Source organism: Ceratotherium simum, chromosome 25, assembly GCF_057802395.1.
Source record: "Ceratotherium simum simum isolate JZ-2026a chromosome 25, ASM5780239v1, whole genome shotgun sequence".
NCBI lineage: Eukaryota > Metazoa > Chordata > Mammalia > Perissodactyla > Rhinocerotidae > Ceratotherium > Ceratotherium simum.
Window position 1 is genome coordinate 42,751,928 of NC_141924.1, and position 17,211 is coordinate 42,769,138.

Below are 17,211 nucleotides of genomic sequence, written 5' to 3' on the forward strand. Positions count from 1 at the left end.
CCATACATATTGCTTGTCACAATTGAGTTTTTTATAGGTACCGGGCGGCAGAGACTTCTAAGTTATAACCTCTGACAAGAACTTGGAGTACAAATTATTTTATAATGCTCAATCTAATATGTTTCATTGGTCAGTCAAATGGAGAGAGTTGACAGTCTCTTACGAAAGTTGAGACATCTAAATAGGACATATGTCTGAAGAGAAGACTCCTCAGGACCACACAAAGGTGGGTCCACAAATAAGTACTCATGGATAGGGCCAAGCTTTTCTCAGAGCAACTAAAGAGCTGAACACAACACAAGACACAATGACACAGCATTTTGTGGGAGCCTGGAAGGAGCTAATGTGCTGCCATCAGAGGGTACGGATACAGTAGGTGGAAAAGAAAAATGTCATACAGGTTTCACCAAGCAAGTGGTAGTGGAGATGCGCATTGTAAGATGAGAGGGATTTCAATGGGCAAAAGGTAAGCAGAGGGGCAAGAGAGAACTTCATGGAGCATGTCTTGTGAAACATTTTTGTTTAGAATTTAGGGAATGAGTGGAGGGATCGAACAAAGGTTAGATGAAAAGATGAACCAAACTATTGTCCAGGCACTGTGATGTAAGGAAGTCCAAGCTAAACACTGAATAATGTGGAAAGCGGCCGAGAGAGGCAAAAGGCCTTGCACGTCCCAGCTCCAGCTGAGCTCCCAGTTGAATTCAGCCACACGAATGACCGTAGCTATGATCACATGAAGCAGAACTCTGCCTGAATTCAACCAACACTGAGAAATAACAAATCATTGTGGTCTGAAACCACTAAGTTTGGGCATGGCTTGTTCTCTTAGGAATATGCTCAGGTCTGGAACTGCTTGCCCAGTCTTGGGCCATCTTTTATAACTAATGTGAGCAATGTCAGCATTTCTGAATCTAAACCATCCTTCACAAAGGACCCATGAATTTTTCTTCTTTGAGAAGGAGGAGCACAGAGGTACAGGCACTGAAGAAAAAAAGTAAGTCCAATGCATGTGTTGTTAATTATACTGTGCCTATCTACATTCACCTCGTGTGTACTTTCTTTAGTTTTCCCCATATTATAAAATGTTTCCCTTTATTACAATTTCAACAAGGCTTTGAATTACTGTCTAGATGTTTTAAATCCAAGGTTCTATACTTTTCCCATTAAGATGAACACGGTGACTGACATTTACACGAGTGACACGCTCTCATGGGCCTCTCTCAGAGGCTCTGAAAGCCCACTCCACTAGCCATATAATCCTGTTGCTTCCATTCTTTAGTGCAGCCCAGTTTGGAGATGCTGATTTTGTTAATCTTTGTGAAAATCTAGAATGTGATTTTAAAATATCATGGAAAGTTTGTTGGAATAACTTGTTCCTTGATTTGACTTTCCCAGACAATGGGAGCAAAAGTACCCTGACTCTTTGCTTCCGCCACTCCTCTCTTTGTAAACTGCCCTTGCTTCTCTTTCACCTCTAGATAATTCCATTTTTTTTTTTTTTGTGAGGAAGATCAGCCCTGAGCTAACATCCGTGCTAATCCTCCTCTTTTTGCTGAGGAAGACCAGCCCTGAGCTAACATCTATTGCCAATCCTCCTCCTTTTTTCCCCCCAAAGCCCCAGTAGATAGTTGTATGTCATAGTTGCACATCCTTCTAGTTGCTGTATGTGGGACGTGGCCTCAGCATGGCCGGAGAAGCGGTGCGTCGGTGCGCGCCCAGGATCCGAACCCAGGCCACCAGCAGCAGAGCGCGCGCACTTAACTGCTAAGCCACGGGGCCGACCCCAAATTCAATTTTTAATAACCGTTTAGTCTCTCTAATTCTCTCTCAAAAGGCAGAATCAATTGTTCTTTCAACTGGTTCTCACAGCCTTTTAAATGTACTTCTATGATGTGGGGCTGCCTTGTATAAAATTACTTCTCTGTGTGTCCCTCTCGCCATGAGGATAGGTCCAGCTATCATCCCGACTCTTCCAGTTCCAGAATCAGCACCCAGCAAATAGCAGGCACTTGGCGATTCTTGGCAGAATTGGAATTAAAGGTGAAAACTAAAAATATAACCTGTTTAACAAAACATAAATAAACTTAAATGGAAGAAAATATTCTTATGATTAATTTTGGCAAGACCTTTTCAGAAAGAAATGATTTGTGAACATCGTAACTAACTGTAAATTAATTATAAAGGCAATGGCGGAGAATAAAAGAAAAAATCAGAACCAGAATAGTTCAAATAAAAATGTAAAAATTGCGATTAATTCTAGAAAATAATTAATACAGTGATAAATAGATTGCTTTTTTAGCTTTCAACATCCTCTCTTCTTTCTAGAACTTGAAATATGGTTTACAATTTGACCCTAGTAACAATTACTATATTCCAAGTCAGTGTATATTATCTAAGACTATATGGATGTTTCTTCATCATTAATCTCAAGGCAAGGTTTTAAACAGCAGGAGAATGGAGAAAAGAAGGGAAAAAATGACCAGTTAAGGCTTCACTCCTTTTACTTACCCTTACAGCCACAGAAAAAATAGAGATAAATCAGAGAATAGAAGATAACTTTTATAAAATTCCAATTAGTATCTTCAGATAATTTAAGATCTATTACATTCCCTGAAACCAAAACAGACAGCAATAAAAAGAGCAATCAGAGAAATTTCTGGAAGGGAGTAGCTCCACCAATAATTTCAAAGCCTCCTTGACTACAGCACCCAAATTAGCAGCCGTATTTCTAGGAATACAGTCTCCACTGGTGGTGCAGAACAGCAGGGTTAAAGCAAACTGAGGAGATCTGACATTGATCTCTTTGTCCTCCATCTTTTTAATCAACTTTATTGAAGTATAACTTACATACAATAAACTACATTTATTTTAAGTATACCATTAGAAGAGTTTTGACAATTTATAACCACAATGTGTAACCACCACCAGAATCCAGATAGAGAACACTTCCTCACCCAAAAATGTTCACTGTGGCTCTTTACAGTCAATTCCATCTCACTCCTGGCCCTAGAAAACCACTTGCCTGCTTTCTGCCCCAGTAGGTTAGTTTTGCATTTTCTAGAATTTTAAGTATATGCAATCACACCATATGTACTCTTCTTTGATTGGCTTCTTTGCTGCATATAGTATTTTTGAGATTCTTCCACATTGTTGTGTGTTCCTTTCTCCTCATTACTGTGCAATATTCCACTGGGTGGCTGGACCACAGTCTGTTTATTCACTCACTTGCTGAGGAACCCTTGAGTTGTTTCCAGTTTGGTGCTGTTATGAATAAAGCTGCTACGGACAGATATTTTCATTTATCTTAGGTAAATATCTATGCATGAAATTGCTAGATAATACAATAACTGCATGCTTACCTTAAGCTGCAAAACTATTTTCAAAAGTGTTGTGTACCGTTTTACATCCCCTCCAGCAATGTATGAGCTACAGATGCTGCACATCTTTGCCAACACTTGATATTGTTAATCTTTTTCATTTTTTTAGGCATCCCAAAGGGTGAGTAGTGGTATACCACTGTGGTTTTAGTTTGCATTTTCCTGATGACTATAATGCTGAGCAACTTTTTATGTGTTTATAGGCTATTTGCATATCCTTTTTTGCCAAGTATCTGTTCAAATCTTTTGCTCATTTATTATTGGGTTGTTTGTCTTCTTATTTTTGAGTTGTGAGAATTCTTTGTATGTTCTGGATACAAGTACCCTTTTCACATATATGTATTGAGAATAATTTCTCCCAGTCTGTGGCATGCCTTTCCTTTCCTTAATGGTTTCTTAAAAGAATAAAGGGTTTTAATTTTGAAGTCTAATTTATCCTTTTATTAAAATTTTATGGTTTGTGCTATCTAAAAAAACTATTGCCTATTTCAAGGTCACATAGATTGTTTCTTCTAGAAGTTTTATAGTTTTGGCTTTTACATTTAGGTCTATGATCCATTTCAATATAATCTTTGTGTATAGTGTGAAGTCCATGCTGAAATTCATTTTATTCCATGTGGATATCCAGTTATTCCAACACCCTTTGTTGAAAATATTACCATTTGATCCACTGAATTACCTTAAAATCTTTATCAAAAATCAATTAATTATATACAGATAGATGGTCCCCGACTTGTGATGGTTCGACTTATGAGTTTTCGACTTTACAATGGTGTCAGAGCAAAACTCGTTCAGTAGAAATTGTACTTTGAATTTTGAATTCTGATCTTTCCTCAAGCTGGTGATATGTGGTAGGATCCTCTCTTGTGACGCAGGGCAGTGGCAGCAAGGCACAGCTCCCAGTCATCCCCGCGATCACGAGGGTAAACAACTGAAACACACCCATTCTGTATACAGACAACCATTTTGTTTCTCCCTTTCAGTACAGTATTCAATAAATTACATGAGATATTCAACACTCTATTATAAAATAGGCTTTGTGTTAGATGATTTTGCCCAACTGTAGGCTAATGTAAGTGTTCTGAGCACATTTAAGGTAGGCTAGGCTAAGCTATGATGTTCAGCAGGATAGGTGTATTAAACGCATTTTTGACTTACGATATTTTCAACTTATGATGGGTTTGTCAGACATAACCCTATCATAAGTCGAGGAAGATCTGTGTGTGTGTGTATATATATATATTTCTGGACTCTCTATTCTGTTCCATTGATGATTATGTCTCTTCTTATGCTAATATGCACTATCTTAACTTCTGTAACTTTATAGCATCTTGAAATTAGATAGTGATTTCTAATTTGATTCTTGTTTTTCAAAATTGTATTGGATATTCTAGATCTTCTGCGTTTCCACATAAATTTGATAATAAATTTGCCAATTTCCACAAAAGAAAGGCTATGGGAATTATGGTTGGGATTATGTTGATTCAATAGAACAATTTGGGGAATTTTGAAATTTTAATGGCACTGATTCCTCCAATCCATGAACGTAATGTATATCCCCATTTGTTTAGATCTTCTTTAATTTCCCTCAGCAATTTATGGTAATGTTCTATGTGCAGATATTGAATATATTTCATTAAATTTATTGTTAGGTATTTTATTTTTATGCTATGTAAATAGTATTTGTTTCTTTTAATTAGATTTTCCAATTGTTCGTTGCTAGTATAAAAAATTCAATAGAGTCTTGTATACTGAACTTGTATTATGCCATCTGGCTAAATTCACTTATTAGTTCTAGTAACGTTTTTGTAGATTCATTAGGATTTTTTACATATACTATCATATCTTCTGCAAACAGAAGTTTTACTTCTTTCTTTCCAATCTATATACCTGTTATTTGTTTTTCTTGCCTGTAGCAACAGCTAGAATCTCCAGGAAAATGTTGTATAAGAGTACCAAAAGCATATACTCTTGTTTGTTCCCAATCTTAGAGCGAAAGCACCCAGTTTTCACTATAAAATGTGAAGTTAGTTGCAGGTTCTTCAGACTCCCTTTATCGGACTGAAGAAATTCTCTTCTATTTCTAGTTTCCCAACGTTTTTTTGCGTGTGTGTGAGGAAGATTAGCCCTGAGCTAACATCCATTGCCAATCCTCTTCTTTTTGCTGAGGAAGATCGGCCCTGGGCTAACATCTGTGCCCATCTGGCTCTACTTTATATGGGACACCACCACAGCATGGCTTGACAAGCAGTGCCTTGGTCTGTGCCTGGGATCCGAACCTGCAAACCCTCGGCCGCCGAAGCAGAGTGCACGAACTTAACCGCTGCACCACCAGGCTGACCCCCCACAAGGGTTTTTTTAAAATTATTAATGAGTGTTGAATTTTTAAAAGTACTTTTACTGTACCTATGCAGATAATAATGTTTTTCTCCCTTTATTATTCTTTTAATATGGTGAATTACATTAATTGATTGTTGAATGCTAAACCAATTTTGCATGTCTAGGATAAATCTAATTTGTTCATGAGGTGTTATCCTTTTTACATATTGCTGGATTTGATTTGCTAATATTTTGTTAAGAATTTTTCTATGTTCCTGAGGGATATTGGTCTTTAATTTTATTACCTTTTAATATCTTTGTTACCAGACAAATTCTGGCCTCATATAATGAGTTGGAAAGTGTTCCTTTCTATTCTATTTTGTGGAAGCTTTTATGTATGACTGGTATTATTCTTTCTTAAATTTCTGGTCGAATTCACTAGTAAGTACATCTGAGACTTGAGTTGTCTTTGTAGGAAGGCTTTTAATCATAAATTCAAATTACTTAAATGATATAATGCTATCCTCTTCGTTTTGCTGAGGAAGATTGGCCCTGGGCTAACATCCGTGTCTATCTTCCTCCACTTTATATGGGACATTGCCACAGCACGGCCTGACAAGCAGTGAGTCGGTGTGCGCCCAGGATCCGAACCAGGGCCGCCAGCAGCGGAGTGCGCACACTTAACCACTAAGCCACGGGGCTGGCCCCTCAGCTTTTATTTTTATATTTCATTTTCTTTTACTTTTTTGGGGGTTTATTCCATTTTTTTCTAACAGTATGCCTTGCTTCTTGATTTTCAACTGACATTCTTTTCCTAAAAAAAAGCATTTATTACTATAAATTTCCCTCTCAATAGCTTTCTTGCCCATCTCTCAAGTTTTGATCTTTAGTATTTTCGTTATCAAGTTCTGAGTATATTTTAATCTTTATTGTTATTCCTTTTTCACTTAGAGTTATTTAGAAATATATACTTTTAAATGTTCAAATGTATGGGGGTTTGCCCTTTTTAATATATTTTTTATTGATTTTATACTAGATCTCATTGTTGACAAAATATGAGCTGTATGATACCTAATCTTTGAAATTTGTTGAGGCTTGCTTTATGGCTTAGTGCACGATCAGATTTGTTTGTTTGTTTGTTTGTTTGTTTTAATGTTCCTTATGTTCTTGAGAAGAATATGTATTCTTTAATCAGGGTTCTATAAACATGGTTCTATAAATATCTCTCAGCGCAAGATTGTTAAATGTGTAGTTTAAGTCGCCCATGTATTCATTAAACTTTTGATCTACACGACTACCAGTAATCGAGAGACATGGGTTGAAATCTTCCACTCAAATATTGCATTTGTCCACTTCTTGTATAGTTATATCAATTTCTCTGTATATATTTTGAGGCTTTATAAATCTTATATGGTACTTTATATATTTTGTTGAGTCCTGCAAATTTAGAGTTAGTAGAACTTCCTGTTGAAATAAACCTTTTAGCATTATGTTGTGATTCTCTTTAACAATATTTTTTGTCTTAAAGTCTACTTTAACTAATATGAATACAGAAACCCCAACTTTCTTTTGGCTAGTATTTTCCTGGTGTATCTTTTTTTATTCTTTTACTTTCAACCTTTCTTAGTCCTTATCTTTCAGATGTGTCCCTTAGAAACATGCAAATAGATTTTGCATTTTTACATCTAAGAATCTCTGTCTTTTAGCTGATGAATTCAGTGGATTTACAGAGATTGTTACCTGGACTTGTTTTTATTTTCTTGCTTGTGCTTTTTCCTTTATTGTACTGTTGTATGTTTATTCTTTGTTCAGACAAATTATTGATTTGCTTTCATTTTTTAAAAAATTTAGGATGAAATATATATAACATAAATTTGCCATTTTAACCATTTTTAAATGTACAATTTAGTGGCATTAACTACATTCACAATGTTGTGCAACCATCACTACTATCTATTTCCAAAACTTTTTCGTCACCTCAAACAGAAACTCTGTAACCGTTAAGCAATAACATCCTCATTCCTCCCTTCCTCCAGCCCCTGGTAACCTTAATCTACTTCTTTTCTATGAATTTGCCTATTCTTGATATTTCACATAAGTGGACTCATACAATCTTTGTCCTTTTGTGTCTGGCTTATTTCATGTAGCACAAAGTCTTCAAGATTCATCCACGTTGTAGCATGTATCAAAACTTCATTCCTTTTTATGGCTGAACAATATTCCTCTGTTTGTATATACTGCATTTTGCTTATCCACTCATCTGTAGATGGACATTTGGGTTGTTTCCACCTTCTGGTTATTCTGAATAATGCTGCAGTAAACACGGGGGTACAAATATCTGTTTGAGTTCCTGTTTTCAAATATTTTGGGTATATACTTAGGAGTGGAGTTGTGGTTTGCTTTATTATTTGATTTTTTTCCTTTTACTGGTAGAAGATTACAGACTCTGTGTCTAACTTTAAAAAGCAGGAGAATAAAAAAAAATGAAATCTTGATTTTCTTTGAGGTAAAAATGTTCATATATTTTTACGTCAGGTCTTAATAAAAAATATATAAATAAAAATTCCAAAAAAAAAATTCTTCCAATACTGTGCAGAGCAAACAAAATACCAGGTGGCAAATTTCAGCTGAAGTTTAAAATCTGTGATATAGGTTGACATTGCCATTATGTCAACTCTGGTTTGCTCATACCTATATACTGATAGAATATATCGTTTACCTTAACTATATTAATGAGTTTCTGAACTATGTCATCTCAAGTACCCTAAATTCCTTCGTCAATGCTTTATTTGTGGCTTAGCAGGCCAATAAGGCTCAAACGTTAATTTGATCAGCATACAATCCTTCAGTGCTCAGCACACGGCAGCCCAATTCCAGGCACTGAGGACACAGCACTGAATATACAGACAAAAATGAAGGCCTTCAGACTTCAATAGACATTTCTCCAAAAACATGCAAATGGCCAAGAAGCACATGAAAAAATGCTCAATATCACTAATCATTAAGGAAACGCAAATCAAAACCACAATGAGATACCACCTCATCCATTAGGATGGCCACTATAAAAAAAAAAAAACAAAGAAAATAACAAATGTTGGCAAGGAGGTGGAGAAATTGGCACCTTGTGCATTGTTGGTGGGCATGTAAAATGACGCAGCTGCTGTGGAAAACAGATTAGGGATTCCCCCCAAAATTAAAAATAGAATTAACATATGATTCAGCAATTCCATTTTTGGGTACATACTCAAAAGAATTGAAATCAGTGTCTCAAGGGGATATTTGTATACCCATGTTCATAGCAGCATTATTCACAATAGCTAAGCTGTGGAAGCAACTCAAGCGTCTAGACAGATGAATGGAAAAGCAAAATGTGATATATATGTAACGGAATATTATTCAGCCTTAAAAAGGAAGGAAATGCTGACAAACAGTACTACATGGATGAAGCTCGAGGACATTACGTTAAGTAAAATAAGCCAGTCACAAAAAGACCAATATTGTATGATTCCCCTTACATGAGGTACTTTGAGTAGTCAAAATCATAGAGACAAAAAGTAGAACAGTAATTGCCAGGGACTGGGGGGAGAAGGGGGAGGGGGAATTATTGTTTAATGGGTATAGAGTTTCAGTTTTCAAGATGAAAAGAGTTCTGGAGATGGATGTTGTCAATGGTTGCACAATACGAATGTTCTTAATACCACTGAACGGTACACTTAAAAATGGTTAAGATAGTAAATTTTATGTGTATTTTACCACAGTAAAAAAATTGGAAAAAAAAATGCCTTCAAAGAGTTTATGTATTGTGAGAAAGAAAGAAAATGAACAAACAAACAAAACATATGATATGCCAAATGGTGGAAGTGTTCTAGAGAAAAACAAAACAGGGAAGGACAAGAGGGAACGCTGGCGCTGGGGCTGGGGCGCCACGGTGGTCAGGGAAGACTTCCCAAGGAGGTGTTGTTTGAGCGAAGACCTCGTGCACAGAAGGCTAGCTGTCCACAAACATTCATGCTCCCTTCTTAGAGGAGAACCGTTGCTAAGAGGCGGCCTCCGAGCCAGGACTACATTTCCCAGCCCCTCTTGCACGTAGATAACTAATTCTCACAACGGAATTTGAGTAAATGTGCGTTATCTTGCTTCTAAGCCGGCGTTGTTATGAGCCTGATATGGCTCCCCCACTGCCTCTTTCCCTTCCTGCCAACCGAAGCAGAAGACTCTGAGGCTTCAGAACAGTGCTGTCCAAGAGAAACATAACGTGAGCCATACACGTTATTTCAAATTTTCTAGTAGCCACATTAACAGAAGCAAAAAGAAATTGGTAAAATTCATTTTAATAATGCATTTTTGAACCCAATATTTCCAAAAAGTATTTCAAAGTGTATTCAACATAAAAAATATTAATGAGATACTTTATATTCTTTTTTTCAAAATCCAGTATGCATTTTCCACTTACAGCAGATTTCTACTACCTCTTTTCAAGTACTCAATAGCCACGTGTCACCACATCAGACAGCACAGGTCTCGAATACAGTGGACCCATGAGACGAAATGAGGTGGGTCCCTGAACCTCCATACGGGGGACAGCCACCATCAGCCAGGAACACCCACATTTTATTACTATGTGAGAGATGAATAAACGTCTTTTGTATTAATCTTCCAAAGTTTTGAGATCCATTTGTTACAGAAATTGATTCCTTGAAGTGGTGCATTAAAAACAAAAATATAGAGGGGCCGGCCCGGTGGCGCAAGTGGTTGGGTGCGCGCGCTCTGCTGCGGCGGCCCGGGGTTCGCTGGTTCGGATCCCGGGCGCGCACCGACGCACTGCTTTGGCAAGCCATGCTGTGGCGGCGTCCCATATAAAGTGGAGGAGGATGGGCACAGATGTTAGCCCAGGGCCGTCTTCCTCGGCAAAAAAAGAGGAGGCTTGGTGGATGTTAGCACAGGGCTGATCTCCTCACAAAAAAAAAAAAAAAAAAAAAAAAATATAGAGTATTGGCTCAGCGATCAGATAACAGGCAGCACAAAATAGACATCAGAAGCTGGAAATCAGAGACCCATGTTATGTAGTGGTAAAACTATTACCTGTGCATTCTTGTAAGACAGAACAAGTACCCTAGTAGTGATCCTGTAGCATGAAAGTAGTTTGAAAGATCCAGAATGCCAATAGATGCTGTATTAGTCCACTAGGGCTGCCATAACAAAATACCACAGACTGGGGGGATTACACAACAGAAATTTATTTTCTCACAGTTCTGAAGGCTGGAATTCCAAGATTAAGGTGTCAGCAAGGTTGGTTTCTGGGGAGACCTCTCTCCTTGGCTTTCAGATGGCCTTTTCTCTGTGCACACGTCCTCCTGGTATCTCTTCCTCTTCTTACAAGGACTCCAGTCCTTTTGGATTAAGGTCCCACCATTACTGCCTTGTTTAATCTTAATTACCTCCTTAAAAGCCCTATCTCCAAATACAGTCACATTGTGGGTTAGGGCTTCCACATATGAATTTAGGGGGACATAATTCAGTCCATAAAAGATACTGAATGCTCCTCTCAGCACTGAACAAAGATTGCAAGAAAGAAATGTGTTCAGGGAAGAACTGGCTGGTTTGCAAGCAGAAATGAGAGAGAATAAAGAGAATCTAGAAATCAAGGTGAGTGTGCGGCCTTGCAGGTTTGGAAAGCTGGCTGCTTCTAGACACCAAGCAGTAAGAGAGGAGACCTGAAATTCTTTGAGCAAAAGCACCCATTAAATTGTTTTGGTTAAGCAGAGATTTGCAAGGCTGAAACACAGACTGTGGTAACTTATTCTCTTCCCATCAAGCCTATTGCTTCAAGGGGGGTCAAGTTAGCCCCATTAAATCAAGAGAGAGAAGTATAGGGGCAAGGAGAGAAAGAAATAGAGCAGGCTTAAGAATCATTTCTAAGAAAGAACTTTGGATATGGTGACTGGCACATGGAACTGACTAGAAATCAAGGAATAATGTTTCCAAAGAAATCAAGGGAATACTGTTTCTGAAGAATAGTGATCTGGGCCTGTAAAATATCCTCCCAGGGACCTCAAATATCCAGCAGAAAGCAGGCTATGAAAGCCGTGCATGCTCCAAGGAGGTCATATTCCTTAATGCTGATCTCAGATATCGCCAGAAAGGGTAATGGACAGGAAGGAACAACCCAGAGGGCAGAGCCAAGGACCACAGAGAACACTGAACAAGCAAGTTCCAACCATCAAGCAAGACCACAGTCTAATGAAGGAATCTCCTCCACCTCCAGGGTAGGGAGCTTTCATAATGCCTGCCCAGTCAGATTCCTCAGTGCTGTGGACCAGTTAATATGAGCGATCTTCCAGGCTGCCCCTTTCCAAATAGGAGTTTCTATTGTGGTTAACCTGTTCCTGGTCTATATTTTTTATATGAGGTTTACTTGGGGGAGGTGGGCAGACAGTTTGTCTTTGAATTCATAGGTCTCCAAACCAAAGGAATGCCTTACCCAGAGTGCCTGGACTTTGTCATGGATGAGGCACCTGGGTGGAAGTTTGGGTTGTCTCCTTTAGGGAGGAGGCCACCCAGATATTTGGTGGCCAGAGGGCAGTCTATGGCAGAAATGGTTAGCTGTCCCATGAGTTCTTACTCCCTGTCCAGAGTGTTAGGTTCTTGCTGGGATGTGCTACGGAGCCAGTGACTATGATCAGAGCTCCCCTTGATTCAAGTGTGGCCCTGTGACTAGTTGTTCTCTCAAGAGAATGTGGGTAGAAGTGATGTGTGCCATGTCCACTGTCTGTTTCCCCTTCCACTAGCTAGAAACAGGGGACTCAAGGACCTGCCCAAAGAGATTGCAGAGCCGCAAAAGGAAGAAGCCTGGGTCCCAGAGTTGCATATACAGGAAAGCCACCTGCCATCCAGAAGCACCATTATCAGACTGCTACATGAATGAGAGGTAAACTTGTTTTGTTCAAGCCCTGAAAATTTGAGGTTTCTTTGCTATAGAAGCTAACATTACCCTGTTTAATATGCTCCCTGAAAGAAGTGAAGGAGAGAGCTATGCAGCTCTCTGGATGAAAAGCATTCCAGGCAGAGGGAACAGTAAATGCATGGCCCTCGGGCAGGAGACTGAGTATGTCCAAGGATTAGCATGAAGCCTAGCATGGCTGAAGCAAAGCCAACAAGGAGAAAATTTGAAGGCGATAAGATCAGAGCTGTAAAGAGGCCAGATCCTTAAGAGATTGAAGGCCGTTATAAGGACTCCAGCTTTTACTCTGAATGAGTTGGGGAGCCACTGGAGTGTCTGTAGAAGGAGGGCATGATCAGACATTTTAAATTGGATCACTGTAGCTAGTGCTTAGGAACAAAGTACAGATGGACAACAAATAGAGAGATTGGTTTATTAAATAACAATCCAGGGGAGAGATGAAGGTGGCTTGGAATGGGGAGGTTGTGGTGGAGGTGGTAAGCAATGTGTGGATTCTACATATATCTTTAAGGTAGTGCCAAAGGCTCCTTGTCTAAAATTCAGACATATGTGAAATTTATGCTTCTGGCCGGGTCAAGTCAGAGAACTATATATGCAGAAATTGGCTCCCAGCAGCTCATAAAGTGCTTGGTGTCTTCTGCAGCAAAAAGGGCTCTGCCAATGCATAAGAGAATTATTGTTTCATTACAGGTATTAATAATTAATGTGTAAAGAGTAAATGAAACTAACCGAAGGTCTTATGAATGCTTTCTGAGTTACCCGACCCATAAAAACTTTTCATTGAGATTTAATGCTATTAAAATACATTCATCTTCAGTGTCACCTTAAATATTAACCACGAGACTGCCACTGACCTGAGAGACAAGATTGCTCTGCGTTCTTTTAAACAGCCAACTGTGGTTGTTCCAAAACAAACAAAAACATTAGCTTGCCACTTTAAACAGGAAAACTATCAAGATGTCGGTTTTACGGCCATGAAATTCAGGGACGCTTGCCTCCCAGACTATACAGATTTTCCTTCTCTTACTTGCTAATTGCATATTTAACAAGAGAATCATTAGACAATGGTGAAAGCAAAATTATTTTCCTACTATTGTGCAAATTTTAATTCATCTCTTGCTTTTACTTTTTAAATTTTAGTCCTATAGTCACAACATGTGGTCTCTCCCACTGGCAATATTGTCTGCTTTCCTCTCTTTATAATATATTCTCAGTTATGCTTTAGGAGAGTTTAGGAAAAGAGTAGACACAAATTACCCTAAGTGGATACTTTAGCATCATGTCACTGTAATTGCAAACATCAATAAAATATTTAACAACCGTGAGAAAAGTAATCAGTAAAATGGAAAAACAAATTTCCAGAGTAAATTTCAGCAAGGTTAGGAAAATAGTAGAAGTGGCCACATGGGAACATAATTAAACAATAAGAAATCCAGTAAAATTGGGCACTGAAAACAGAAAGAAATCCTCCTGGAGTGAAAAGGATAGGCAGAGTTTAACTTCATCAGCTAAAAGTTGAATAACGGAAATAAAGAGGAATTAGACAAACACACACACACATAGGATATTAGGCCAGTTTAACTAAACAGGTGTAGGCCTAGGAGGGGAGAAATAAATGTGACAAAATGTTAGATATTATTTGCAAAAAAACCCAAAAACACAAACATATAAGGAATAGGAAAGTATTCTTACTTTACTTAAACTACATAAAGTATAAGATAAAATAAAGGAAACTATGCTTTCTTATGGATAAGGACCTATAACTTTTAAAAATAATATTCAACAGAAGAAACATAATTTTTTGGTACTCCTTTGGCCAAAATCCAATCACTTTTGATGGGATTTTTATATTTTATAACAGACAACATCTGGAGAAGAGAGAAGGAAAACTTAAAGTAAGTATGTCATTAAAATGCAGACGAGGGGCCGGCCCTGTGGTGTAGTGGTTAAGCGCACATGCTGCGCTGCTCGCGGCCCGGGTTCGGATCCTGGGCGCACACCGATGCCCCGCTTGTCAAGCCATGCCGTGGCAGCGTCCCATTTAAAGTAGAGGAAGATGGGCACAGATGTTAGGCCAGGGCCAGTCTTCCTCAGCAAAAAGAGAAAGATGGGCATGGATGTTAGCTCAGGGCTGATCTTCCTCACACACACACAAAGAATGCAGACCAAAAGAATACGTCCTAATTTGTAGGGTCCTGTAGGTCCCTGTACTAGATAGTATTGTTCTTTATATATGTGTGCAGCTGAACATAGGAACAAAACAAAGGTCTCTGTCCTACTCTCATGGAAGTGGCAGTTTATTTGATAGGCATGCTCCATCTAGAGATTTTATCCACTGCAGATTTTATTCATATCTTTTAAATCTTTGACAAGAATAATAATCCAGGGATCCCAAACAATTCTGTTAAGTTGGTCATGCAAGCCTCCATTTTCCACACTCCTTTCTGAATCTTCCTCCTTTTATCAGGAGATCATTCTCATCCTACCCCTTCAGGAACGTAGAGTCACTCCATTCAAGCCTTCCTCCTGGAGGAAGGAACAACTCTTGCCCCCAGTCTTACCTGATTCCACTCCCATCTGCCCCACTCAACTAAGCCTGCCCTGAGCTCTCTCTTCTCGAGGTCTTGTTCCTTTGGGGTCCTGTTCTCTACAGCCACACTGATAAACCTATCTGAGTGTAGTGAGGCCATTAGTGAATGCCCAAGAAATGGCCATCTTAGTTTGCGACTAGAGGAATAGGGAGGAGCGTTTTGGGAAATAATTCATCCAAAGAGACCAAAATTTGGTCCAATGACAATGTCTCAGCCACTGCGGGAGGAGAGCAATTATAAGCACAACTTAGTGTCTACTACCCAGATTTGGCCCCAGTCCAGGCCCCATGATGAACGCTTAGGAAAAGGTATAAGTGAAAAATAACCACCAACAGCAAGAGACTGTTCTCTGACTCCCTATTTCAGCACAGAGATGCACTGGCCTGACAAGACTTTTGTTGGGGGGTGGGAGGAGGGCGTGAGATGGGGGCCAGGCCATCTCCCACACTCTGTGGCAGCAGCACCTCACAGAACCAGCAGCCACAGCAACATCAGTCCTACATGCAGCAAAGACCCAGGTCTGGCTTCGCGTGATGGCAGCAGCAACTGGCAGCCTTGATGGAGAGCACGATGGGCTCCCAGAGCACCCCTGACCTCTGAGTGCCGACGGCTTTGCTGGCAGGAGGGAGCCATGCTATGTGGAGATACCTGATGTCACGCATCACGGGGCGGGGGTGGGGCACAGAAAGAAACCAACATATGGCGGTGGAGGCCTCAGCTGCCAGGGAAGGTTGAAGGGACTTGTTTGAGAGTAAGTGCGACTGGCGACACCCCGAATTCACTGGGGAGGTGGGGGGAGTCTGTGAACAATGCTAGAAAGTCCAGTATTTATAGAAGGTACTTTAAGGTTAACCCCATTTTCAGCCCCGGGAGGCAAGATGTCTTAATGTGTGATGTTGGTTAAATGATTACTCTTTCCAGGAACAGTCTGCATTTTAACAGGAACTTCTTGTAGACAATACCTCACCCTTCGTACGTGAACATTTCCCCAATTGTTTAGTGAAGGTCTGGGCTAGCGTAGGGTCTCCATTTGGGCTCAATGCTCTACTGCTTGTTTTTCCAAGGTGGGAGGCCCTGCATATGATGAGGTGGCTCTGGGTTAGGAAAAGGTAATATTTGCAGTATTTAAACTTAGGTTTCCAGCCCCTGAGCTGCTAACCCCAAACTCTCCTTTCCACTGACAATGAAAGAATGTAAGAAGTTACACTCAGCCATTTAATTCTAAGCTTAGAAAAATGAAGGTGACAGAGGTCAGTCTTTTGCCTGATATTTTCTTCACATTCTCATTATTAATGTCTGTATGCACAGACATGCATCTACATAACATAATGTAACCAGTAGAGATGTATTCAGTTTCATCAAATATGGAAATAAAAAAGTGATTTCAGCAATTTTCTTACATATCTACACTAACTTATTAGGAGTCAATAGCAAATAGTTTTAAGAGGATTTCCTAGGCGTCCAATAAATATTTAGAAAGACAGAATTGGCAGGTTCTTATGGAGTCTTCCAAATCAGCACCACCACTTTCAAGAGAAAACTGAGGTCTTGGTAGGTCACCCAGCAAGTTCATGGCCAACCTTGATCTAGAGACTATGTCTCTCTACTCCTCAAAGTGAATTCCTTCCCTTCTGGATAAGGCTCTGGAGATTAAGGGGAAGCTTGTCCCCATTTTCTCCAGAATCTCAGTTCCAGGTCAGTTCCTATTTTTACTTTCTCACCCATTGTGGGCCTTCCAAACAACCTCACCCAAACCTGCAGCATAAATGTGGCTCCACGTAAATAATGGGTGCCCCATTATACACTCTCCACTATCATCATTCCCAGAAACTCCCAGCCCAGCTCAAAATCCATCCTAGCTGTTGTGGTCTGGAATGTTTGTTACAGCGCAAGTCCCTCCCTGCATCTTCACCTTCAACATGCACACACAAGTACACACATGCACATATACACACATATGCAC